Consider the following 26,452-nt stretch of genomic DNA (forward strand, 5'->3'; position numbering starts at 1 on the left):
AACCCATGTATGAAGATTAGATGTTAGTTGACAGTATGAAAATCTTGAGGTTGGGGTGAGCATTTAAAAAAATCGCATTTAAAAACAAAGAATCCAAAACTTTCTTATTTTGCAGAAGAGTTGGGAGTTTTTTTCCACATCTGTTTAGATTTGTGCAATAAACTGCTCAAGGCATTCTACCAGTCTGTGGTAGCCAGCGCCCTCTTCTTCTACCAGTCTGTGGTAACCAGTGCCCTCTTCTTCTACCAGTCTGTGGTAACCAGGCCCTCTTCTTCTAGTAACCAGTGCCCTCTTCTTCTACCAGTCTGTGGTAACCAGTGCCCTCTTCTTCTACCAGTCTGTGGTAACCAGTGCCCTCTTCTTCTACCAGTCTGTGGTAACCAGCGCCCTCTTCTTCTACCAGTCTGTGGTAGCCAGCGCCCTTCTTCTTCTGTGGTAGCCAGTGCCCTCTTCTTCTACCAGTCTGTGGTAGCCAGCGCCCTCTTCTTCCAGTCTGTGGTAACCAGTGCCCTCTTCTTCTACCAGTCTGTGGTAGCCAGCGCCCTTCTTTCTACCAGCTGTAGCCAGCGTGCTGGGGTGGTGGCATCAGGACTGGAGATGCCAACAAACTTAATAAGCTGGTGAGGAAAGCCAGCTCTGTGGTGGGTCTGGAGCTGGACAGTCTGGAGTCAGTGGGTGAGAGGAGGATGAAGGCCAAACTCGGAGCCATCCTGGACAATCCCTCTCACCCTCTCCATGAGGAACTGTGGCAGCTGGGCAGCTCTTTCAGCCATCGGCTGATTCTGCCAAAGAGCAGGACGGAGCTACAGACGCTCATTTGTGCCCACTGCCATCAGACTGTACAACAACAGCGGAGACCACAGTCTGTCAACATGCTGACCAATATGAGGGTGAGGGTTAGGTGAAGTAGTTGAACTTGCTTGTGATAATGAGTAGCCAACAAAAGAGGGGGGGACATACCCTGTACAGATGTGTGGCGGGTGGCAAACCCCCCAAAAATGATTTAAGCTTGATTTTCAGGAACCCTTATACGTGATAGACACACAAATTAAACACATCAATGTGACTATGCACCAGTCAGAGCTGCTGACATTGCATTTTTATTACAGAATTTAAACTCAATACAATTAGTAAATGCAGCCACATTGTTACTTTTCCATCCAGTCTTGTAAACTTGGAATAACGACTCTGTCTCCAGTGTGTAGAGTTGAGTGTGGGTTTATTATAGTGAAAGCAATGATTGTGTGACAGTGTGTAAGCTTAATTATTTGATGGAAAGCAAGGGACGTGAATATTTGTATATAAGTTCTTGATGTGAAAGGCTTTGAAAAGAATTGCCAGTGAATAAACTTGGATACTAATCTTGGAAAGGGCTTTCAGATATTTTCCCCATTATTATTATTATCATTTTTATTTATTTATTTATATCTGTACTCAATGTGACTTCATGATTAAATAAAGTGTACTGAATATATCTGTATGAATATGATTTGATGAAACTATTCAGCCAATGGGATGATGCATGAGCAGCTAATGTTGAGGCGTAAATTAAAACAGCTGATGGCTGATAAACTGATGCAAGTGATGACCGCCGGAACGAACCCAGTGAACATTTAATCATTTAAAGGAGTATTTAAAGCAGCAAAGGCTGAGTAATCCTGACCTTTAGCCTTTTGGAAAGGACTCCAACATTTGCCCTTCTGCACCGCTGACATCTTTAATTACACACCCTTTGCCCCCTAAATGCCCACCTCTTTCATTCTCCACAAATCCAGTTTGATTCATTTATATATATATACATATACTTTTACTTGTTATTCGAAATGCACGTGATAACTACAGTTCAGCTAATCCACCTCCGACTCATTACTTGGCTGTCATCAGCGCAGCGATGTGTTTTTGACTACTACTCCTGTGCATCAGTATGATGTATTTGTCATATTGATGTGTCACTGCTGTGCATTCTAGCCCCGGTGTTCTGAGTGACAGCGCATTTCCTCACATTGCATCACGCTGCAGAGCCACAGAGCCACAGAGCCCCCTGACGACATGCTGCTGGGTATAAACACTGCTGTCACCCGCTGAGCGTGGACTCCAGCTTCTCTCGCCGGAGCAAACACGCAAGTTATACCAAGACGAGTGGGACAGTGAGTCAATGAATCTCGTCTCCATTTGAGACTTTTGAATGCCGCACTGCATCACACTCTGAGGAAACGGAGGCCGGCGGATAGTGTGCAGAAGGTGAGAGATGTGTCTGTGACGGACACAAAAATAGTACCATGAAAGCACCCAAAATACCAACTGTTCTATTCTTGAGTACCTTCTTATCGCAAAAATCTCCGTCCTGTTCATGCACACACATTTGGTCTCACACACAAGGACTCACACACACAAACATGCCAGTTGAGATGTTCCACCTTTCAGGAGACGGAGGAGAGCATCGAGGGACAATCAGCCAACCCACCCGGAGGCCATTTGTTCTATGTGTCAATGTCCACAAGTGATTGTGTGTGTGCTTGTGTACTCATTGTGAGTCACTGTAAATGAAAGCATCAGCTAAATGTAAATCATATGTATGCATTTGTGTCTATATGCATGCGTGCAATGCTGGGCCCCAAGGAAAAGTGTCAGCAAATGTCCTGCTGAGTAGCCTATATGTGTGTGTGTGTGTGTCTGTGTGTGTGTGTGTGTGTGTGTGTGTGTGTGTGTGTGTGTGTGTGTGTGTGTGTGTAGGGCCAGAGCGTATGCTGACTTCATTACGTACATGCATGAGGTGGAAAAGTGACAAAGTGTCCTGCTGCTGGCAGTGATGATGTGAGTGCAGCTGCTTGAAGATGTGCACAATAATTATGCATTCTCAACATGAAGGTTTCAGTCCCTGTGGAGAGAAAACGTACGTCCTTCGTCCTCAAGGTGCAACCCCGACCCCGACATATACAAAAAAAAAACAGATTCAGGTAGTCTATCCTGGAGTCACAGTTTTAATTGAAAACAAAACAAAATAATGAAGTCTGTTGTGTTTGTCAGTTACGGTTGGGAATTAAAAATGAGTCAACGTTGACTTACGGTTTACGTATTGAGTTTGATTGACATTGTACTCAGACATTGGCGGACTCGGTATTTGTTTTGAGTCAGACAGGAACGTAATACGCGGCTGCTGTTATCCTACTGTGTCTGGCACATTTACAGAGATGTTTTATTAATGTGCAATGTCCCTACCAAATAAACCAATAAAATAGATAAGGGGAGTAAATACATTTTGACAACTCACACATCCTCAACTCCTGTTTCCTTTCTAACTCTCTCTGTTCCCCTGATTCTCTCAATATGTTGCATTTAGACCCAAAACATCCACCAAGTACACACAGAACATAGATGCGTCTGGCTGCACAAGGTACTTTAGTAGAGGATGGCAGTTAAAATGGGTTCCCATGGAGACAATGCAAAAAAAAAGAATACATGTTGTTGGAAAACAGGAGCTACATGCAGGACAGATCGGGAAAAAAGAAACATATTGAGAGAAACAGATGAAAGGAAGCGTGAGTTGCGTGAGTTGTCAAAATGTATTCCCCCTCCTTATGGTATGACACAGTAGGACAACAGCAGCCATGTAAACACAAACACACCAATGATGACACTGGTGCCCAAATATGATTCATCCCCATCCGATTACCTCATCCGTGCACTTCTTCTCACCCCATGACAGTTCACTGACCTTCGGTTAGAACCAGCAGGACCTGGCCAGCCACGGTGACAATCAGCCAACAGCAGACTGTTTGTCCTCCCGCTCCTGGCTCGGCAAACATGGCAGGAGGCTGCAGCCAACGAGTCAACACACTGTGACCGACTAGACCGACGGGCAGCGCGGCCAGCACGGCCAGCGCTGGCACCGTTTGTGCCGTAAGCTTCCAATCGATTTTTTAAAAACAGGCTCGAGGAGCGGCACATTACGACAGCTTACACTAAAACAAATACAGCATAATTGAATCGTATTATTTACATGTTTGTGTGTAAAAATGCATCAATGCAGAATGTCGTCCTGTGCTTTAAAATCAAATTCCTATGTGCTTTATGTTCATTTTGTTACAGAATATGTGTAATTGTATAGTTTACGATACTCTCAAACTGAAAAAACTAAATTCAAATGTTTTAAATCTCCTTGTCACCTTTACAATATAACACAAATACAATACTTCTATGTGCATATTTTAGTATATATTGTGGCTCCATATTCACATATTCATATTCAGGTACTAAGACATGTTGCCACATATGTCTCCATATAACCCGATATAATGTGCGTCTCTCTCTAAAGTTGAATTCATCAATTAGTAAAACTGACTGTGGGGACTTTAAGAAAAGTATCTAGGGGAAAAAAAGGAATTAAAAAATGTTCTGCATTATACTGAGGTGTTTTTTAGATGGAAATGAAATCTGTGCCAGAGGTCCACGCTCTGGCCACAGTGCGCATATAAATGTTTCTCAATGAAACAAGCTGTGTTTGACTTGAATTAGATTAATCTGTAAATTGCCTTGGAATGGAAGTGAACTGCCCTGAAATGAACTGAGATGGTCAATGTTACCGTCCCGATATTGTCTCCGGGCCCGGTAATATACTGCTGTGTTCAACCAAGGAGGTCCTCTACTGCTAGTTGTCTCATAAATCAAGTGTGTGTGTGTGTGTGTGTGTGTGTGTGTGTGTGTGTGTGTGTGTGTGTGTGTGTGTGTGTGTGTGTGTGTGTGTGTGTGTGTGTGTGTGTGTGTGTGTGTGTGTGTGTGTGCATGTTCTTGGATTTGTATCTTTGTGAGGACCTAGAGTCAGACATGTAGAGTGAGGACATTTTTGGAAAGCATGGACATTTAGTCAGATCGCCACTTCTTCAACGTGTTGTTTGAGATTTCATGTTAGGATTAATGGAAGAATAAGCATATGGTTAGTGTAAAATGGATTTAAGAGGACTTCTCAGATTGTAGTGTGGATAAAACCAGGGTCCTCATAAGTGCGTATAAATGAGTATGGGAAGGGAAATGGAGACATAAAGTACCATTAACTCATAACCGCACCAGGTTTCTATTAATCATTGGACAGATAAATTATATCCTGTTAATGTCCATGTGAACTCTAACCAATACAATGAATCTGTGAACACAAAAATACTGTAAATAGTCATTTTTCCCAATAACTTCAAACACAACTCACACCTTGTAGTATCTCTTCAGTAGGTACAATACCATTATCACATTTTTCTTCCATAAATGTCATACATTATATGTTATGTTTTTTGACATCACATACCCCCATGTGTTTTACTGTGTGGGTTGTGTGTTTTGTATTTATTTAATACCTTGAACCAACAATCCCCAGAGGGCTTTGCTGTCGTCACATGTTCCAGTGACCCAGGTGTTCAATATCAGGCCCAGTGACTGGCTTCCTGCTGACGCTTGTAAGGTCCTTGACCAAAAACTCAATAAACGAAGATTGTAGAGTACAAATGTTACGATTTTATCAAATAATTCTTGAGATATAAATATGCATATCTTTTTTTTAAAAATCCGATTGGTTTTATTCATGAAACTGCTCTTCGTCTGCGATCCCGATACTCAATAAAGCAACCGGCCGACACGGATCCCGACTTTATTGCTGACTGGGGGGGAAGAAAAAAAGCGTCACAGACATGAGGGGGATGTGTCTCTTAGATGGATGAGCATGGGGCAATATCTTTATACACAAAGTCGTAAACATTTCATTGTATTGCCCCAACAGGAAGAGAGAGGTCAGTGCAAGAGACACGAGTTTAAGAGGAAAGGGAGGCCCAGTGGAGGCCACTCATCAAGTCCATAACAGTGTTTTTCTTGGTCGGATCTGTTGTTTACTACTGTTCACTCTTGCACTGTATGAACTCAGGACCTTAAGAACCACTAAGTTAGAAAGGTTTTTTTTTTCATAATCAGTTTCCCTTTCACTCTGGATGAATCAGAGACAATTCTGGGAATAGTTTAAATTTGTTCTATTCCCTCAGTAGAAGGTTGAATTTATTGTAATTTTTGAATATTTTACCTTTTAAGTACAAATTTGAAGGACTTCTTTTAATGGAAATGTATGTATTATCTCTGCATTTTTAGATAAATATTGCATTTGGTACTCCACTAGATGTATCTAACGTCTGCTACTAGATTTTAAAAAACTATAAGTGCTTCAGAAATGGTGCATTTCTTTAAATGACGTACACTTTAGTGTATAAAGTACTAAAACAATTCACTTTGACGTGATCCAGTTAATGAATTAACGATTTAACACTTTGAAAGGGGCCATTCTTTATAATGAGCATTTTTACTTTTGATACTTAGTAAAAAAAAAACACTATTTTCTCAGCTCATTGCTTAAAAAACTGATGTTAGTTTGTAAAACATTCTTTGATTTAATGTCACAAGACAATGGATTAAACTTCAGCCGATGGACTTTTAATGCTTAGCAACAAGATTCGCTGTCAGAGAAAAGTCAAAAATATCTCAGATAATCAAAAAAGAGCCATAAAACTGTGTCACACCTTCCATCGATACATAGTTTTGGGAACAGCAAGAGCTCAGAGTGAGGTCTCTGATTTGTGAAGCAAATAAAAATAATTACTTTGCATCTTAAAAATAACAACTGCTTTTTCATGACGGGGCCAAACACTGAGGCTGCTGCCCGGCCGGAGACACGTCCAATACAGGCAGCCGTATTAAAAAATTGATAGCGCCTGCCATGAGATGGAAAGTGCGAGTACAGAGGGTTGGAAAACAAAGCAATAATCGAGAAGTGGTGCATTAAAGAGGGGAGGAGGGCGGGGAGCGGAGGACATGAAAAGTTGAAGGGATAAACAAAGGGAGGAGGATCGAAGAGAGGATGAGGAGTGAGGAAGGTGTAGCATAAGGTATGAAGGAGGTGGCTGGATTATTGAGTTTTGTCAGCCAGACATGACCCGAGTGTTCAAACAAGATATGTTTATGTGTGTGTGTGAAGAAGTGTTATTTTGGGTTTTTTCCTCTCCTGGTCACATCATTAGCAACAGAGAGAGAACAGGAGGTCGAAGGGAGCAAGGAGGAGTGTGGGAGGATTCTTGTTGCCGCGCAACTTAAAGACGGAAGCAGATGAGCGTTAGCCGGGTAGCCTTTTAGTCAGAGGAAGGAAAGGTTAATGGCGCTGGAAATACCAAAATATGGGCAAGAAAGAGCTAACAAGGTGTGTTTACAGGTGAATCAGGAGACGGATCGAGGTTTTTTTACGGTTTCATCTAAAGGGGTCCACGTGTACTTTGTGGTGCTAGGACTGTATGAACAGGAGCCTCAAACACGAGGCTCGAAATGTTTGGAGGAAACGAAGTGCCAAAAAGTACCAGTTCTACTCACAGGCCAATGATATTCTATATTTATAGATCCAAAATGATACTGACAGAGGGGCGAGGAAAAGTCACAATTATGAATCCGTTTGCTACTTCAGCACCACGGACAGCGCCGTTCATTCACAGCACAGTTAGGCTACTCATATCTCAAACTACATATGGAATATAACTTTTTTTAAAACGTGTACAGATATGTGAAGCACAAAAACATCAAGTTTCTGTAGACAATAAAAAAAAAAAAAGCAAGTAATAAACAGCCTTAATAATAAACATTCTGACTTTTCACACCAGTACAGGTGCAATTTATCAAATCAACGTTGGCTCTTTTTAATTTAAGGTCCCAATAGATCTTTTTTCACAGCGACAATTTTGACCTGTCATGGTGGGAAAAGCACGGGTGAAACAAACTGTACTAACGATGGCTCAGTTCCATAAAGTGTCCCAGTACGCTTCGACCGTGAGCTAGCATGCACAACGGCAGGCAACTGGAACTAGCTCCCCTAAATGGAATGCAATTCTTGTTCTTCTTTTTATGTTATCAGTGTGGATTTCCTGCCATGACATGCCGAAACGTCTGCTGTGAAACACTACTAACAAATCTGCACGCACAACCAGGGCCCTCAACCAGTATTGTTAGTAGTTACATACTGTCAAAATCTTTCTCCTGTATGTGTGCATAGGCTTGGGTTTTCCCTCGCTCTAATCAGAATTTTTCCATCACACATATCCACCCAAAAACTACCTCCCAAGCCAACTTTCTCCGTCTCTCCACCCACCTCCTCCCTGAACCCGTCGGTGTCTTCCTTGCACCTCCCCCTTCCATATCCGGCCCCGCTTTGTTTACCGTGCTAATCTAACGTCTCATCGGCAGTAAGCCAGAGTTTGGCTGATTGTAATGGTGTGGTAATTAGCTGATTAGTGATGGAGAGAGCTCGTTAAGGATCCTAGCCCGACGAGAGGACACTTGATTAGATAATCATGAACGTGTGTGTGCGTGTGTGTGCGTGTGTGTGTGTGTGTGTGTGTGTGTGTGTGTGTGTTTGAATACTGATACAGGTTATGATGCAACCATGATAATCTGCTAACACTCTAAAGATGAAGCCACTGTAGCGGTTCATATGCATTTATTTGTATATATATATATATATATATATATATATATATATATATATACCGGACAATTAATGTAATGAAATTTAGTTTTTTTTATATATTGATTTATGTATTGTTCAGTGTTTTATATCCTCTATTTTCTGTTCAAAGTTTACTGTTCAACATATTTCCAGGGGAAAATGTTTTCTCAAAGCCCGTCGGGTTTCCATTTCACCCACGCACTTCCTTTGGTTTCCTCTGTCTCACATTCAGTTTATCAATAGTTTGCACAAGAAAACAAAACTTAATCCCTTTCAACATTCCAACACATTATGTGGCCTAGAACTACGTCAAAGAAGTTTACTTGCTGCTGCTGCTGCTCGAAGCGTTTTTGAAACTGCAGCAGAGGAACCTGAGAATCTGATAAACTCTGTGGGCTCATGAATGCTTATGTAAAGATACATCCTTTTTATGAAAGTGGTGTAGAAATACGAGGTGTTTAATCATCTTAATATTTCAGCTGCAGGGTGATGAGTCTGTTTCAGATATTTGTGTTGGCATTGACATCCCCAAATTGAATGTGAAGGCATTTGAGATTGAGAAATGTGATGCTGTCTGCTCTTGACCTTTCCTGCTCAAGGTATGGTTATTCTTTATTACATCTATTATTCATTTTCTTTATCTAGATTTCACGATTCTTTCGCTTACAGTGATGTTTCAACAGAGAGGTTGATGTTCCACGATCATAGAGAGCCTACTGTGATTGACAGGTCGCTGACGTGTGCGGCTTCTCTAAGCAACAGTTTCAAATATGACAACTTCTGCTCATTGGCTGCAAAAAACAACAACATGGCGACGGCCTTAAGCCAAGATGGCGACAGTGAAATCAATCAACAAGAGGCTTCATAACATCAGTCCACAAACCAATGGGTGACATCACAATGAATACAGTCTATGATACACACATTATACACTTAATGCATAATAGAGAAATATTATGAATCACGACATTTTTACGGTGCGGAACATTTTTTTTATACCAAGGCCTTTTGAAGGTGAAACCCTGAATTAAAGTATGAATATGATTTTCAATAAATGCCGAAATTAAACAGTTTTTTTATAATGAAGGAAAAGCTAAAATAGAATTAAATTAATGTTAATACTACAAAGATATGTTTGAAAATCTGATCAAAAAACGCCACATTTACCTCAAGTCCTTTTTAAGTAGTTCAGCAGTGCATGGCTTTGCTAGTCCATCACTGCAGTAAAACACTGACGATGGAGAAGTGCCTCATACAACCACACTTCAAACAGTCGGCTACACTGCGCCACAACCACAACCAAGCGTTTTATTCTAAATGGAGACAGAGAGCGATGCCCAGAATGCATCTGGGCGAGCAGTCTGTTCAGAACGGCGCTGAGTTATTAACTGTCTGTTCTAAAAAATCAAAACACCCTCAGCTGCTCACAGGAACCCCATTTAGTTTCAAATGCCTCTAAATACCCCCTCAGACAGCCGTCCTTATCAATCTGATGCCATAATCCATCATTATGAATGCAGAGTGGGAGGCTCCGGTTCAAGGGAATAGCTCCTTTTTGTTTCCTGATGAGAAATAACTGGACAGCTGTGACTTTCACACAGAGGATGACTGATGATTTTTTGAGCCCAGAACAAAAGCAGCGTTAGCGGTTATTGCCCACATTTCAGCTGGAAGGCTCTCAAATAAAGTTCAGCCTGAAGGGAGAGCGGCCTCTTCTCTTCTTCATGGGTTCATGTTGTACATGTTTTTAGAAGCGGCGTCTGTGGGATACATCTCCTCTTACTTTTTAATGAAACAGACCCACTCTATTCCCAGCCGCGCTGAGCTTCGTGTGTTTTTTTGAGGATTTAGAGATTCAATTTAAAAAGTTTATTAATTTATGTTTTGACAGTATTTCTTCCAGCTACGGCCAAGGAGAGAGATCGTTTTACTGTGTAATACACAAGGTTGAAAATAAAATGCACATTCTGTAAAACTTTTAAATTGGGTCTAAAACTTCCATGTACATAAAAGCTTGCATAATTAAATACTTTTAGCTATATTAAAAGTATTTAATATAATGTGCTTTTATTCATTATTTAATACAGAAGCTGTGATAAAACTTAAGGCATTTATCAGTTTTGTTCTGAAACAACTGAAACAACTATTCAACATAGCTGAACTAAGGTAGAGGTAATAAATCAAGTAAGAAGTAGAGTCATTTTCTCATAGACTTCAATACAATCGGATTTCTTTTTGCAACCTGAACGAGTCGCCCCCTGCTGGTCAGTAGAGAGAATGCAACTTATAAGACACTTCCACATCGGCTTCACTCGGCAGAATCGAAGGTTTCTTCCTGGTAACACATAAAAATGTGTCTTAAATAATCTTAAATAATACGGAACGCTATTTATTTGTGTTGTTTTATCATTTGCTGACACAAGGCCGTTTCCCCCAATGAGATTCATCTTTACTTCTCTAACCTACACACACACACACACACACACACACACACACACACACACACACACACACACACACACACACACACACACACACACACGTACTGACATTACCCTGAGAGATGAAAAGCCAATAGCACCCGGAGGGGATTCTTTGATCCCTGTGAAAGCCCCCCAGGTGCTGACGTGGAATCACTTCCACATCATGCTGTCCTGACCTCAACAATTAAAGAGCAAATTGAAAAACTGACCTGATCGGTGTGAGGATGGGAAAATGTTGTTCTTCCTCATGGGGCCAATCAACCAGAAGACCCCCGGGCACACCCATCACATGCATTATGGCTCGGACTGTGCAGTATATACATATACAGTCTGCCTTCTATGTATAGGAATACAACTTTCACCATTGGGCAGGTTTTGCTTTTCTTCCTTTGTGACACAAATGCACACAATCATGGCTCATACAGGATGTCAGCTAACAAACAAACAAACACACACACACACACACACACACACACACACACACACACACACACACACACACACACACACACACACACACACACACCTCAACCTGCTGCAGAAGTTCGATCCAAACACAAAAGAAAGGAAACAACGCATTTATTTGAATCTTGATCTAAATGCATTATTTCACAATGCATCATGGGTCTCCTTTCCACCTGACATTGCCATGCATCTTGCGGGTCTGCATCTGATAGAGCTGAGAATACATTTAGGCTGAACACAGAATTAAAGTGCAGCCCTGCTTTACCCCTCGAAAATCCGACTGCTGCTTTCCTCGCCAAAAAAACTCACACATTGCCATGCATACGGCGACTTCTCCCCTTGGCAGGAAACGCTTTTTCTCACCCTGCGTTTTTTGTGGAGCAAGCAGCTTGGCTGATGCTGCGGCGAGCTACTCCGATTGCATTCGTGAATTTTTGCTGCTGTTAGAAAGTTGGCCAACAGACAAATACTTTCACTTTTCGCTGCTGTGGTTTTTGTCTTTCATACATCAGATAAAAGGTAGTGTCCTCGTTCCTATAGATGTGGATGAACAGCTGTTTGAACAACTGTTTTGAACATCAATCCAAACAACATTTCCAGCTCATGACTTTTGTTGTAGTTTCTGGACAGTTTGAGTTTTGTCTTTGTGAAGTTGGGAATATGTGAACAAAGTATTATCCTCCCATTGGGTCGATTCAGGAACCCGACCTTTAGGTGTGAACCCACCCCTAAAAACAAATACGATTAAACATACCACTCCACAAAGAGGTGTTCTGAATTTATTTTTAGAACGTGCATGTTAAAGAAGGAGGTGTTTCAGTGTGATAAAAAACAGGTATTTGTATCTATTTTCTTGAGGGCTTGATGTGATCTCAGAAACTAGCAGGTACACATTTTCCTTTTAGATGATACCGGGAGTGTGTGACAGGAAATGAGGAGAGCTATCAGATGAATAGAGCGATAATAAAAAATGTGTTATCTGTATTAATCAGTGTTAATGGAAAATGTGTCCAACATAAAAACTTTCACACTCTTCTTTTAGCAACTCATGAACTTTACAGAGAAAGTCTGTGTTGTAGTCTCTGATGGGTTTATCAAGAACCAGGGTGAAGTCTGAAGACCTGAACATCCCTGACCTGCTGTCCACCCGAAGTAGTTTTTCTTGCTATTTATACTACAAAGGACCTTTTTGGGTCATTTTTCTCTATGTTATGTTTAATTTGATTTCTTGACTAGAAAGAGAAAAAGCGGACCACCCAAAGCAAACCACAAAAAAACATCCCTCTGTTTTTCTAATTGTCTCAATGGGGTTTATACTAAATCAGAAAAAGAGCTCTCAGCTGTTCATCCTTTAGCGGACTGGTCCCTCATGTTTTCAATCTCCCTTTCCATCTCTTTGCATCTCCGTTCCAAAATCCAATCAAACACCACATGTTACAAAGAACAACAGAAGGACTCAGTTTTTTGTTTGTTCCCTTGTTGTGAGCAAATATTTAATTACAAACAAAGCTGCACATTTTTAATCAATTAATTCTCTAATTTAACTGATCTTGTTGGTTCTTCAAATCGGACGGGAACACCAACAAGAATGTGAAAATTAGGGCTTTTTATTTTCCAGGTTTAGCTTAGAAGTATAATACATCACTACAAGCCTAAACCTCCTAACCTTATCCTGAAGTCTTAACATGCAACGACCAAGAAGATTTAGAAAAATGTCCTCACTTTTCAGGTAAAAACCACGGTCCCCACAAAGGTAGAAAAACAGGAAACACACACATTCACATGTTGACTCAACCAAGTCTGTACTCACACTTACATCCCAACAGAAACACAAACACCCCCAAAAAACAACAACTGTGACACACACAAAGAATCACACTCAAACACACAACTGCATACACACACACACACACACACACACACACACACACACACACACACACACACACACACACAGGACCAAAAGACAAATACAATACCGATAAGATGCAACACATCTGCTGTGTGGATTTTTGTGTGAGAACAAAACCCATTTTTTGTTTGTGTTTTCTTATGTACAACTCGTGAAAAGCAGAAACCCAGAGAGGCAGACAGACTTTAAATATGTATTTGTGGTTTTGGGAGCCAGATGATCTCTTGACTGCATAAACAGATTATCTACCAGCCCTCCGCCAACACGCCGAAGTCAATATACAGTAACGCTCACTCACACACACACACACACACACACACACACACACACACACACACACACACACACACACACACCAACACCGCACACACGCAGCCATGTAAAGATATATCCACGGTGACATATTTTGCATGGTACTGTTGCACACAGGCCTTTCTCCAAATGCTCTCCCTCACCACCCCTTCCATCTCTCTCTCTCTCTCTCTCTCTCTCTCTCTCTCTCTCTCTCTCTCTCTCTCTGTTATAAACGCCTATGTCGCTCTGCCAGACGGCTCCACTGGGCGACAGACGCAGCACAAACTGTTCTCTCCAAATATTTGCTCGAGTCATTGCTCATTCTCTGTGCTGGCGTGTCTCGCTATTTGCCTTTTGTCACCTACGTCCTCTGATGTCATTCACCTCCCATCCTTCCCCTCCTTCTTCCTCCCATTTTCCTGTCTCAATCCCTCGTCCACTACTCAATCCCTCTTCATCCCGTCTCTCTCTCCCTCCCTCCCTCCCCCCCCCCCCCCCCGTTTTTCTCTTTTAGCCACAGCTGCGTCGACTCGCTTCGTGATTTGACACAGTTTCTCCCACACTTCTGCTTCCTAGTCCCAGAGGGTCGGAGGGCGTGTGACCCCCCCCAACGTTTTCAGTCACTGCCATGTTTTGTGCAATAAAGTCAAAAGGGGACGGCCCAATGTCTGTGAGATAGAAAGAAAGCAGCTGTTTTGGTAAAAGGGGTTCTGTTTGTGCTGTTTTAAATGGTAACAGCATTTTGTAGTGTATTTCAGCTGAGAGCAAGTGTTAGAGACTTGGTCCCAACAATAAAGGGGTTTGGGACATCCCACTCTCACTCCCAACTCGGCTTTTGATGCCGATGTAGGAGGCGCCTTTCAGCCAGAGGTGTGACCGAGTCATTATTTGTATTATTAAGACAGAAGTAAGTCTCAAATCTTTGCACTCAAGTCCCAAGTCAAGACTGGCAAGTCCTAACCTTTGGGAATGAGTCCTTTACAAGTCATGATGCTCTCTTCACAAAATGAAATGCCCTTTTTCATCTACGTTTGTAATTTCCAATCCATCCGTTTGCATAACACAATTCCTTTTCCGTTAGTTCGTCGTGGTGCTCTCCTGCAACTTGATTGGATGCTGATGGTTTGCTTCAAACAGGATTTTTGATGAGATCCAACCACATTCCCTCAGAAACTAGAAGGTACATATTTTCATCATAAAAGAAACTGTGTGTGACAGGAAGTGAGGAGACCCTTAAGACGATGGAAGTGATAATGGGAAATGTGTAAGACGGACAGCAATCAAGGATCTCTCTGGATTGTACGTATTGATTTGGGTAGAAGTTGAGCATAATTCCTCATTAATCTTTTTAGACATGAATGTTGAATTCGACTTACTTTCCCAAAAATGTTTAGTCAATAATGAAACGGAAGCTGACAGAATTGAAATGTAAATTTAATATTTTTTGGACCAAATGTTTAGGACTAAGTCGATCACTTCATGTTGTATTCAATATGTTTCATATGTTTATAGTGAAGTCATTAGGAGTAATTGGGCCGTGGGTTTTTACTCTGAACACATGCATTTTCCTTCATATATGGTCAAATATTTACTGATATTTCGAGATCATATTCATGTCAAGAGTCTAGGGATGATTCCCTCAATGTTAACAGTATAAAATGTGTGTTCATAACCCGCAGTACTTTTCCCTCCACCATCACTCTTCTACTCTCTGATTTGAATCACAACCCACCGACAGCGGTTTGGCAATTCCTGGTAATGATCTGAGAGCCGGATACATTATCTGAGAAGACGACCAATTTAAATGAAACCTTTCCTCTCCTTCTATCTTAGCTCTGTAGGAGCCAATCAGGGAGCGCTTGATTCGCTGCAATCAGCCGCTGCTTCATCTCAGTGTCCTCCAGCTCGGAAACACTGATCATTGTATCAACTTTCAACGTTAGAGATCTGCTTTCACTCAGTGAAAGCAGATCTCTAATAGCATCATTTTTCCACAACTGGGGATTAGCAACAAATTGAGTAAATGTTAATATCTCATCCAAGCTCAACCAGTAAACTTCTCTCCTGATTTAACAGCCACAGTCTGTAATGGGACTGTGGCTGATATAAGAGCAAGCTGTGTCATGTGGCCTGATGTGTTGTTTGTTTCACATTTTTCAATTTCACAGAGGTTGTGGTTGAACTCGGTATGATTTTGGAACACCGACAACATTTACTTTTGTCAAAAGCTGACGATCTTTGGTTGCAACTTGTGACTCGGCCAAAATAGGTACACCTTTGCACTCTCCAAACCTAAAAGTTCAAACTATGACGAATGATGTTCGGCAACAACTGAGAAGAACGAGACAATGACGGAACCACAACGCCATTAAACTGCAATGGGGACGATATCAAACCTGCAATATTGTCGAAATATAACCCACAAGACTAAAATGTAGTTCAAAATGATACTCTTGCCTAAAATCTCTCTTTATTTTTGTCACTTTCCACCTTCTCTTCCCTTCTCTTCTCACTCCTGGCAATTGTGCTACTATGATGCAGGTTGCAGGCCTTTGTGTGGTTGATCGACGCATATTTTGGGATGTTTGGCAGTGCGGATTTGCTATTAAGGTGGGTGCAACTGACCAAGTGATGGTATTTGACGAGTTGGGAATGAGAACATTTTGACGAAACATAGAAACCTGCTTTTCCAACCGTTTTAATAAAGATGCTCTTCATCAACTTGCCTTTTTAAAGAACTTTTGTTGAAGTAAATGTTTAAGGCTAGTGGGGTTAGCTTGAACCCAAAGTGTCATCTGACCACATCTGAAGGCAGAAGGTTAGCATCTTTACTTCCTTGTCTATCACTTCCTCTTTCTGTTTCTGTCCTCTTCATTTCCATTTTTCTGAGCTCCTTCTGTCTTCTCTCTCATTTTTTTTTCATCTCTCTCTCTCTCTCTCTCTCTCTCCCTGGAGTTTATATCCCAATCCGTCATCCTCTCCTCTCCCTGTCTATCTCCCTCCATCTCTCCTTCCTCATTCCGTTACACTCGGCAGACTTCTCAATCTCTGGCTCCGTCTTAAATCTCAAACCTCATCTTCTCCCTCCGTCTCTGCTTCCTCATCCGCGTCCCTCACTTCTCTTCCTCATCTCTTTCCACCATTTCTTCTTTTCATCTCTTTGCCGCATATATTCCTAGACATACATATTTATATTCTCAACTTCTCTTACATATTCAGACCGTCTCCACTCTTCTCTTTCTCTCTCTCTCTCTCTCTCTCTCTCTCTCTCTCTCTCTCCTCCTCTTTGGTTCCAGTATTTCATGCGTGGATAATCCATGTCGGTCTAATCCTTTTAGCTATTCTCCCCTGTAGCCTAATGAGCCTATAGCGCTGCTGCACTGCCACACACACACACACACACACACACACACACACACACACACACACACACACACACACACACACACACACACACACACACACACACACACACAGGCACATCAGCTATCAGTATGCTTAGGAACATTAATACCACCTTAACAGGATTTATCTTTCCTCCTGGTTTCCCCCCCCGCCGGTCTGATCCGTCTCTCTGCTCCACTCGACCAATCAGCGTCCTCCTCATCCCTTATTTAATCACACTAATATCTCATTTTAATGACATAATTGGAGTCTTTACCAGAAATAGCATTTGCTAAGTGGTTTAGAGGCAAACTTGTGTCACACATCTCCTGTTAGTATCCACAGCTGGCGCCACAGTGGACGTCCACTGGAGACGTGGACAAGTCATTGTAATAACAACTAGTTGACCAAAAAAAAAAACACAAACAGCAATGCTTTGAGCTAAATGCTTATGTCTGCATTCTTATATGTTTATGACAATGCTAACATGCTGATGCTAGATAGGAATAATGTTCATCATGTTCACCATCTTAGCTTGGTTGTATGCTAACATTTGGTTTTTAGAATAAACCTGTTTTTTGCAGGTTTTTGGTCATAAGTATTGGGGAAAGAACATTTTTGCTATAATGGCGCTATTAAAAAAGTCATTAGAAAACCAAACTTATCAGAATTTACCTTCAAAGAACATGAATGAGGAAAAAAATCATCAAAAGCAAACCCTAAGGTCTTTGCGTTTTCTATACGCGTCATTGAACAAAAATTGATACGCACAGAAACCTTGCACACTGAGTCCCATGCGTTTTATTATTCTATTCTATTCGGTGCGAATATTTGCAAGAAAAAAACAGAATTCATCTGTCTTTAAATTCTGCATCTCTTCATTCTTTTACGTCTTCATCCTAAAAGTGTTTTTTCCCTGAAAACAATCAATTTATCAGATGCCATCTTAGATTACGTTTGCTCTGAGCAGTCAAGCAACCTTTTTCTGTCTTTTGACAGATATGAAAAAAGCCAGAAAAGTAGCTGATTTGAAAATAAATGTTGAGTATTTTATCATCTGTAAACAGACACATTTTACTTTTGATGTTGTTAGACCTTCAACTTGGCTCTCAGTTATATAAAATAACACCCTTGACTTCTCATCTTATCTATTTATTATTAAATGCTTTGGAACATTTGTACAAACACAATAAAAAGAAAAGAAGATTTTTTAAAAGACACGTTAAGCTCTTTTTCATGCAAATAGGTTATTAAAGAATAAACTAGCGTAAGCTAAGCTCCACATTCAAACCAGATGGTTCCTAAATAATTTAGTTTTAAATCACATTTAACACAGCAGTAGGGGCCAGATGAGAAAATATAGTATTTATAAGGGTTTGTGTGGATGAGTGCATACATAAGCATGCAGCCTACATAAATATTATGAATGCTTAAATGGTGTTTTGTATGCATTAACGTCTTCTGCAACCATCTGTGTTAGACATTGTATGTGTGTGTGTGTGTGTGTGTGTGTGTCCATGTGTGTGTGTGTGTGACGTCCTGTGAGGGTCTGTCTCTTTCCTGTCTCTACTTCAAGTCCTCTCCTCCATCACCTCCGTCCGCAGACGCCACAGCAGGACAAAAGGTTTGCCGTTTCTCTCTCTCTCTCTCTCTCTCTCTCCATCTCTTTTTGTTTCTCTGCCCCCCCCCCCCCCCACCAATCGGTCTCTGTCATCACCACCTCCTCACCCACCGTCTCCCTCTTCACCTTGTCCGTATCGTCTCCCCTTTGTTATCGACCTGGTCCCCCCCCCTCCATCATTCTGTCTGCGCCTCCATCTGCTCGATCGCTCCTCAGAGCCGGCCGTGCAGACAGTCATCTGACAGCCATGTGAATTTTACGCACTCGCCGAGTACAATTATGTTCAGCTAATTAGCTGAAATGGCAGCTGGGCGCCGCGGAGCTGGCACTTTATGATCTTTGATAACAAGACTTCCAGAGTCTATGAAACTTTGGGTTGTTTAAAAATCAGAATGGGGAACTCAATATGGGGTCTCAACCCCCCCAAAAAAACACTTATTTAAGCATCATATGCATTCTCATATGCAAACTTTTTCAAATATCTTTGGACATTTGAGCCCCAAATCTTCCAACTCTATGAAAGGAAAGATTGCAGCTCGAATTGCTTTATAGAAGAATATCTATAAAGCAACAATCTGATGGTTTCACACGGGAGTGAAAGTCTGATGTTATGGGATCAAGTCATCCCCCGCGACCTCCTCCTCCTACCCAAACTTTACCGCTTTTTATACTCTGTAGATAGAGAGAAATATCTCAATTTTAAAAAAGCAACAACTTTGCAGACAATGTTGTGTTTCTGTAGGACCCCCATCACCCATCATTCAATCCTGATTGAAAAAGTAAGGTTTTCAGGGCCTTTTAAGCAATGAAGGTGCTCAGTGGCCAGAGCCAGTTGACTGCAGCTGAACTGAAAGAGTCCCAGGTGTGGTGACCCAGGCGAAGATGAAGCACGGCAGTTCTAAGATAGCTCGCAATGCTCAGAAACCCCAAACAACTCCTGGCTCTCTGCTACGCAGTCAAAACTCAGCCTGGAGTCTATTCAGGGTTTAATGAATACTCTAGAAGAGACAAGTGGAGAGGACTGTCTTCTGGGGTTATCAGATGGACATCTCCCAGCACAGATGGCGTGTTAAATTCTGCCCCACTACTCCAGAACAATTCCATCAGTACCACAAAAGGGAAGAAGACCACAGAGCGTTGCAGCTTGTGTAAATAAACCTCAGCACACACTATTAATGAGCCTTGTTAACCAGGGGACAGCTCACACGCCAGCCACTTAGACCCTTTGAACAAACTGCATCTGGTCTGATTAATAGGACCTTGAAGGTGTCAGAACACGTGTCCAAAACCCCCCCGCGTGATCGGCGGAGGCAGCCTCTTTTTGAGCGATGTGTTGTTTATTTAATCAGCAGGTTCGGTCGAAGCGTGTCAATTATTCCCGGGCACTTGGAGGGATGTAAGGAAGGGCGTGGGAGTGCTCGGGGTAAACGGAAGATGAATCGCGAGAGGAGCAATCTGTGGGGCGTGCGTGTCAGAGCTGTGTGTCCGTGTGATTTTTGGGATGGCGGAGTCGCTAACTAATTCCAGAAGGGGAAGCTGTAACAGACGTGAGGGAAATCAAACTACGACTCCATCCAAACATCGCACCAGGCAGGCTCCCAGTCTGTCCTCCATCCAATTACACGGCAGAGAAACGACGTTCATTTGTTTTCAGCCTATTCAGTACTTAACTTGCATCTGGTAGGTGAGAAATTACTCAGAGCTGGAACGAGATAACAGAAGGTTTAGACTGTTATCTCTGAGCCACATGTAGCCCGCTGGCCCCAGACCAAACCCTTGCAGTACCTTTTTTTTCCTTCTTCTTCTTCTCCTCCTCCTCCTCCTCCTCCTCCTAAGCCCAGTGCTGTAAAGCCTCCCACTCTCGCAGCGATGAAAGAATCCCAGTGGGCGTCGACCACAATGCTTTTTTTTTTTTTAAATCCCCAATCGCGTTACATTCAAACCCCCTGAGAGTTCATTCATTTTTCAACCGGTGCCGTGCAGTCATGTCTAATTGTGTCTCTGGGTTCCGCTCATCATTTATTGCTGATGATGTGCGAGCGTGGACCCCTCTGTCAGAACAAACGAATGCCTCTGAGGCAAAACACACGATGTTACAGAGAGAAAACAGCATCAACAATACAGCATCAACAACACAGCATCAAAGAGCAGCAGAGCACCAGTCCGGACCACAGATCCCAGCCGGGTCCACCATCACACTGGGACTCAATCAGAGCAAACACAGTGGGTTCAAGTACTGACACCCTTAAGGCTGTTGTCTGTGTGAACAGGGGGAAGGTGTATCCAATACTATTCACTGCAGGTGACCAATGATGAGAGCTGAGTGTACACAGAAAACAAATGTGTGCTTTTTATTCAAACTGTCAGTATGACTACTGATGGCCATGTCTCTAAAACCACATTTTGTAGTTTTTACATTTCTGTTTGTGTCTTATATCTAATTGATCTTAAAAGGTAGGCTGTTTCTTTGTCTCCAATGTCTATGCTAAGCTAGGCTAATTGCCTCCTGGCCCCAGCTCCTAACTGTATATTAGAAGTGGACCTGGTCACAACTATTTAAATATGGGCTACAGTTTTTAAGCCTCAAGTTTGATGTTTTAGGATTTTGCTGACATTTTCAGGCAAAGAAAATGATAATATTCCCTACATATTAAATAACTTGCATGAACTGAAAACACATGGTGAAAGGGTTGAAGTTTTAAGACAAAAACACAGACAATTCCCAGACTGGAAAAAAACAGCAAAGCAATAAATCAATCTCAAGGTAACACCGCCCTAAAGCATTCCCAGTATTTGACTCTAAATGGAGCATCATTCACTAAATGAACATCATGCTGTATTGAAGAAGACTTGAAACTAGAGATTGAGACCATAAACTCATGTTTACAATGTTTACTGAGGGAATAAATCAAGAGAGAAGTAGAGTCATTTTCTCATAGACTTCTATACAACCAGAGGAGTCGCCCCCTGATGGACAGCAGAGAGAATGCAAGTTAAAAACACTTCATTATTGGCTTCTCTTCACTCCATCTGCTCATTACGTAGAGCCTAAATATGAGAGTGATATCTTCTCATCACACCCAGTGAAAAAACACATTTCCCTAAATGTCAAACTATTCTAGATTGCTGCTATAGGCATTATAATGCAGCATGGCATACTCATTTAGATGGGAACTCCATATGGGGTACGAGTGGATCCTTTATCAGTCTCTCCCTCTGTCATAGACCTCGAAGATATATTCTGTAGAATGCTACTGGGATTGCATGTTCATTTGTATGCATTGGGGCCCTTCTTTTCTACCGTTGGCATTTGCAAATGAGGCTTGAAGAGTGCAGCATGCTGAGGTATACCTGACAATGTAGGGCTCCTTTACTAGACGGAGACTTTTTCTTCTTATGCTCAGGCTATAAAATGCGCAAAGTTATCTCTCTTTCTTTATCCCAAAATTATTCTGGTGCATAAAACATGCTTTCATTCCCATTATAGCTCCGTGGCATTGCTACTTTGGCTATATACCGACAGCTTCTGCTCTTACCTCATAGTGTGTGAAATGGATCCCATCAAACGCAACCCCCAAGTAGAAACAGAAAATGTCTTCTTTAGGACAATATAACACTAAATCAGATAGGCACAACCCCTTAAATTGGACTTCCGATTCAATTGGACTATTCCACGGCATGTAAAACTCCAATTTATATGACATGACTGACATCTGATGGGAGTCTCTCCGTCATATAATCCCAGTTTGGGTTGGAGCAGCAGTACTGAGACAGCATCTCGGTCAGGCGGAGGTAGTTATAGACAGGCTGTAGTTGGGAGTTCATGGACGGATGGATGCTGCACCCTGTACTGTCAATTACCAGCGCTCTCTTCAGCCAGAACCTTGCTTGGCAGTGTGTGTGTGTGTGTGTGTGTGTGTGTGTGTTGGATGCGCATGAGAATATGTGTCTCTTCTCCTTTGGGCCAAGCTTATATTCGCCAATTTCTTTTTTCTGTCTCTGCCACCATCCATCAGATTCTTCTCCCCATCAGCCTGGCCGGGGCCACCATTTTGATTTAAAGGAAAAGGCCTCCCCGAAATAAGACCGGTCCTTCTTCTCTCGGAGTGGGCCGCAAATCAGACCGATAAGGCCTTCGCTTAGTATTAATGGTGCGGAAAATTTAATTAAGGGCAAACGTTGGGAGAGAAAAAAAACGTCTCAGTGGAGAGCGGGAGAAGAGGAGGAGAAGGGGAGAAAGACAGACGCAGGGAAGAGTTATAAGAAGACGAGGAAGAGGATGCTTATAGGCAGATTGGGGGAGGAGAAAAGGAGTTAGAGAGACGTGTGGAGTGGTGGGAGAGGTGGGATGGTGGGATGCAATTTGGGATGGAAGACGGTAACTGTCCGGCTCGACTCGATAACGAGGCCTTTAAAAAAAAAAAAAAAAGTAATTTTCCCTCCACAAACTCATACTGTTAATGGGATTTCTGCTCTCTGCCCCTGCTGTCTTAAACACACACACACACACACACACACACACACACACACACACACACACACACACACACACACACACACACACACACACACTCTGAATGACAAATAAAAATGGTCTCAATTCCACACATATAACAGTTCTCTCTCTTCGTCTCTCTCCGGTGAACTCTGTCTTTATTCAGATGGCCACTAAACACACAGTCAGTGAATTTTTCTTTTGCATACAAAACACACACACACTCACACACTCACACACACACACACACAAAAATGCACGATAACTGAAAGTGAAACGAGGACATCGTGTGCAAATTTTCATCTTTTTAACTTGACGTCTTGCCAGCGTTGTTCTTTACTTTCATGCCAATAAACCATGTCAAAGTGAACCAAATTGAAATAGAGTCAGAGATGATGAGGTGTCACATCCTGTTATTTTGCTCGCGGCTTTCACAGATCACACAATGTCCTCTAAAAAACCTGAGCGCCGCTACTGAGAAAAAAAACCCGTGGAATCAGACATTTGTCGTCAGCTCCGTGAATATGGGAGCAAACACTTTAACACCGCAGATGTTCTGTGTGAAACAGGTGTGGGCATCCAGTGTGTGTGTGTGTGTGTGTGAGAGAGAGAGAAAGTGAAGAAGAGGAGAAGTGGCATGTTGAAAATGCAAAAGACAAATTACAAATACAGTCATGTAGGCGTCCCAGGGTGCGCTTGCATCAGTTTTGCAGATCAGCCAATCTATAAAGACCCCGGGCTGCTGATGATGCCAGAATGTATGTGTGTGAGTGCCCCTAGAGCAAATGTGTGTGTGTGTGTGTGTGTGTGTGTGTGTGTGTGTGTGTGTGTGTGTGTGTGTGTGTGTGTGTGTGTGTGTGTGTGTGTGTGTGTGTGTGTGTGTGTGTGAGATGTTGATTATTTCATTTCAAGGGAAAGTAAGGAAGGAATGTTCTGGCCCATTGGACAAAATGACCATAATCTATCAACCTGGATGGGTTGTTTTTGATCGATAGCTGTGACTCAGCAGTTGTGACAGGTGATGTCAGAATCCTGTCATGGAATATAAAACACTCTCCTCCCAATGCAGTGTACAAATAATCCCCATCTCATCCTTCAGTCATGATTTCCACTGCTCGGCAATGGACGAAAGTTGGGGGAAAAAATCGCCTCAAAGGTGCTAAAAAAGATGCTAAATCAAGGTCAACATTCTCGTTTCAGGTACTGGCGCAGTGCACGTTCCGGGTATGGCCGTTTACTTGGCCCCTGGTTTTGCTGCTTGCAGCGAAGTCGAGAACCTCTTATCGCTTGTTGAATCCAAGAGAAGAAGAGTTTGGTTGTAGAGTTAAGTATATCCAGCATCCAGTAGCAAAACGGAAAATGCAGTCAATGAACAGCATCCTGTAAGGGCCCGCTGTGGAAGAGATCCTTGACTCAGTCTAGCAGAGCCCTAAAGCTCCATCCATTAATATTGAAGGTGTCCAAACTGCACTAAATTCTACGCAGGACTCCCTTGGGTCTCCCAGGAAAACACTTCAAGGTGAAGTAGATTCTTGAGCTATGTGAAGGACACACTAACAGAGATTTATAGCTTCATAGATAGATAAAGAAAGTGTGTCATGGCTTCCTCACATCCCTTTAACATTGATGCAGATCATCATGTACTAGTCTGGTCATCTTTGAATGGTCTCTACCTCCTTAAAGATTAAAGACGACGGGCCACTTTTCACTAAAACACAACAGTGGGCTTGTGTTATTCCAGTTTTCGCCTTGTAACACTGGCTCCAAGTACATTTTAGAAGTGATTTTAAGATTGTTTTTTCTAATTACCCATAATGCTTCACATTGCAGAGCTGCAGCATTTAATACCGGCCTCCTCTTATAATCCCTACTGTATCCCTAGATGACTGAAGCCTGTCAGATGTCCTGCCAACGGTACACAAAGTTAATTAAAAATGTTCCCAGTTTCCATCATTATTAACCAGCATTTTATTAAACAGACATAACCTATTTTACTTCTTACTCTAAATGGGTCGCTACCTTTCAAATGCTTCAGACTGCCACAAGAGGTCCCCATCGTCCGATTGTATTTGGGTCAATGATCTACTATGTAAATTATGATACCGCCTACTAAACCTAATAGTAAGTGTAACAGGTCCTCTCTTACCCATATCCATGAGGCTGATAACCCCTGATGACGCCCATTCAATCTTCTGACAAAAGTCAAAGTGAAGATATTTATTAACAATAAATCTCTTTGTAAGAACTGGCGCAAACCAATCATTTAGTCCTGCTTGATTTTTAATTTAGTCAACAGTGAAGGCAATGTAGGCGTGTACGAACGGCTTTCTATTGATATCTCAGTTGCTTTGGCCTTTCAGCCTATTTTGTCAAGGCTGTAAAGGTAAATTGCACCTTTATTACTATAATTACTTCATTGGGTTTAATGGCCTCAGCAAATTCCCTGGGTAGTTCCAAGCAAAGTGTAACTGAAAAAAAATGTACTCCGTCATATCTCAGAAAACCTTTGCGGGTGTCGATGGGTCTCTGGAGCACTGAAGTCAGTCTGGTGGTGGGAAACACAAAATGTCAAGGTGTTATCTCTCCTTAGCTCCGTCAAGGACAGGAATCAACAAACCAGCTTGTGTTTGTTTACTGTTTAAAATGTCACCAACTGCTGTGTATGCGTATGCATGCACACAATCTCACACATATACAGTCACACAGGGGCCGGAGACATCATGAATACCTGCATAATGTAATATAGTTCAATGTATAGCAGCCCGGCAGTACCGCAGTGGGGTTAACTCTACTCTGACTATGTCGCAGAACGTTTTGTTCACTTCTAGAATACATTTTGTGAATCTGTCATTAGTGGTGTTGTTTTGTATTTCACTGCCATGCAAAGTCTTCGTGTTGTTTTTGTCCTCCACTCCTGTACATTCATTTTCATTCATGCTGCTTATGTTGCAAAGATACAAGAATGTGAATGTGAATGTGAATACACATGAACCTTTTATACGAAGAGAAACATTTGAATCACTGTACCCGATCTTTGGTGTAGACATGGTTCATTGCAGTTTGTTGGTTGTGTTGAGTCTACTGTGAGTCTGACAGAGGAAGGGGAACTATGGTTTACCAGCCTATTGTCATTGCATGCTGGGAAATCGTCACGAAATGCAATCTATTGGTTTGGTGTACAGGGACCCAATTATCCATTATCTTTGTGTCGCTAGGCATGAAAAACAATGCCAGTGGATCCATCAATTAGGATCCTTTTTTCTTGGCGGACACACAAGTTAAA

This window comes from Anoplopoma fimbria, chromosome 9, assembly GCF_027596085.1.
Source record: "Anoplopoma fimbria isolate UVic2021 breed Golden Eagle Sablefish chromosome 9, Afim_UVic_2022, whole genome shotgun sequence".
Classification (NCBI taxonomy): domain Eukaryota; kingdom Metazoa; phylum Chordata; class Actinopteri; order Perciformes; family Anoplopomatidae; genus Anoplopoma; species Anoplopoma fimbria.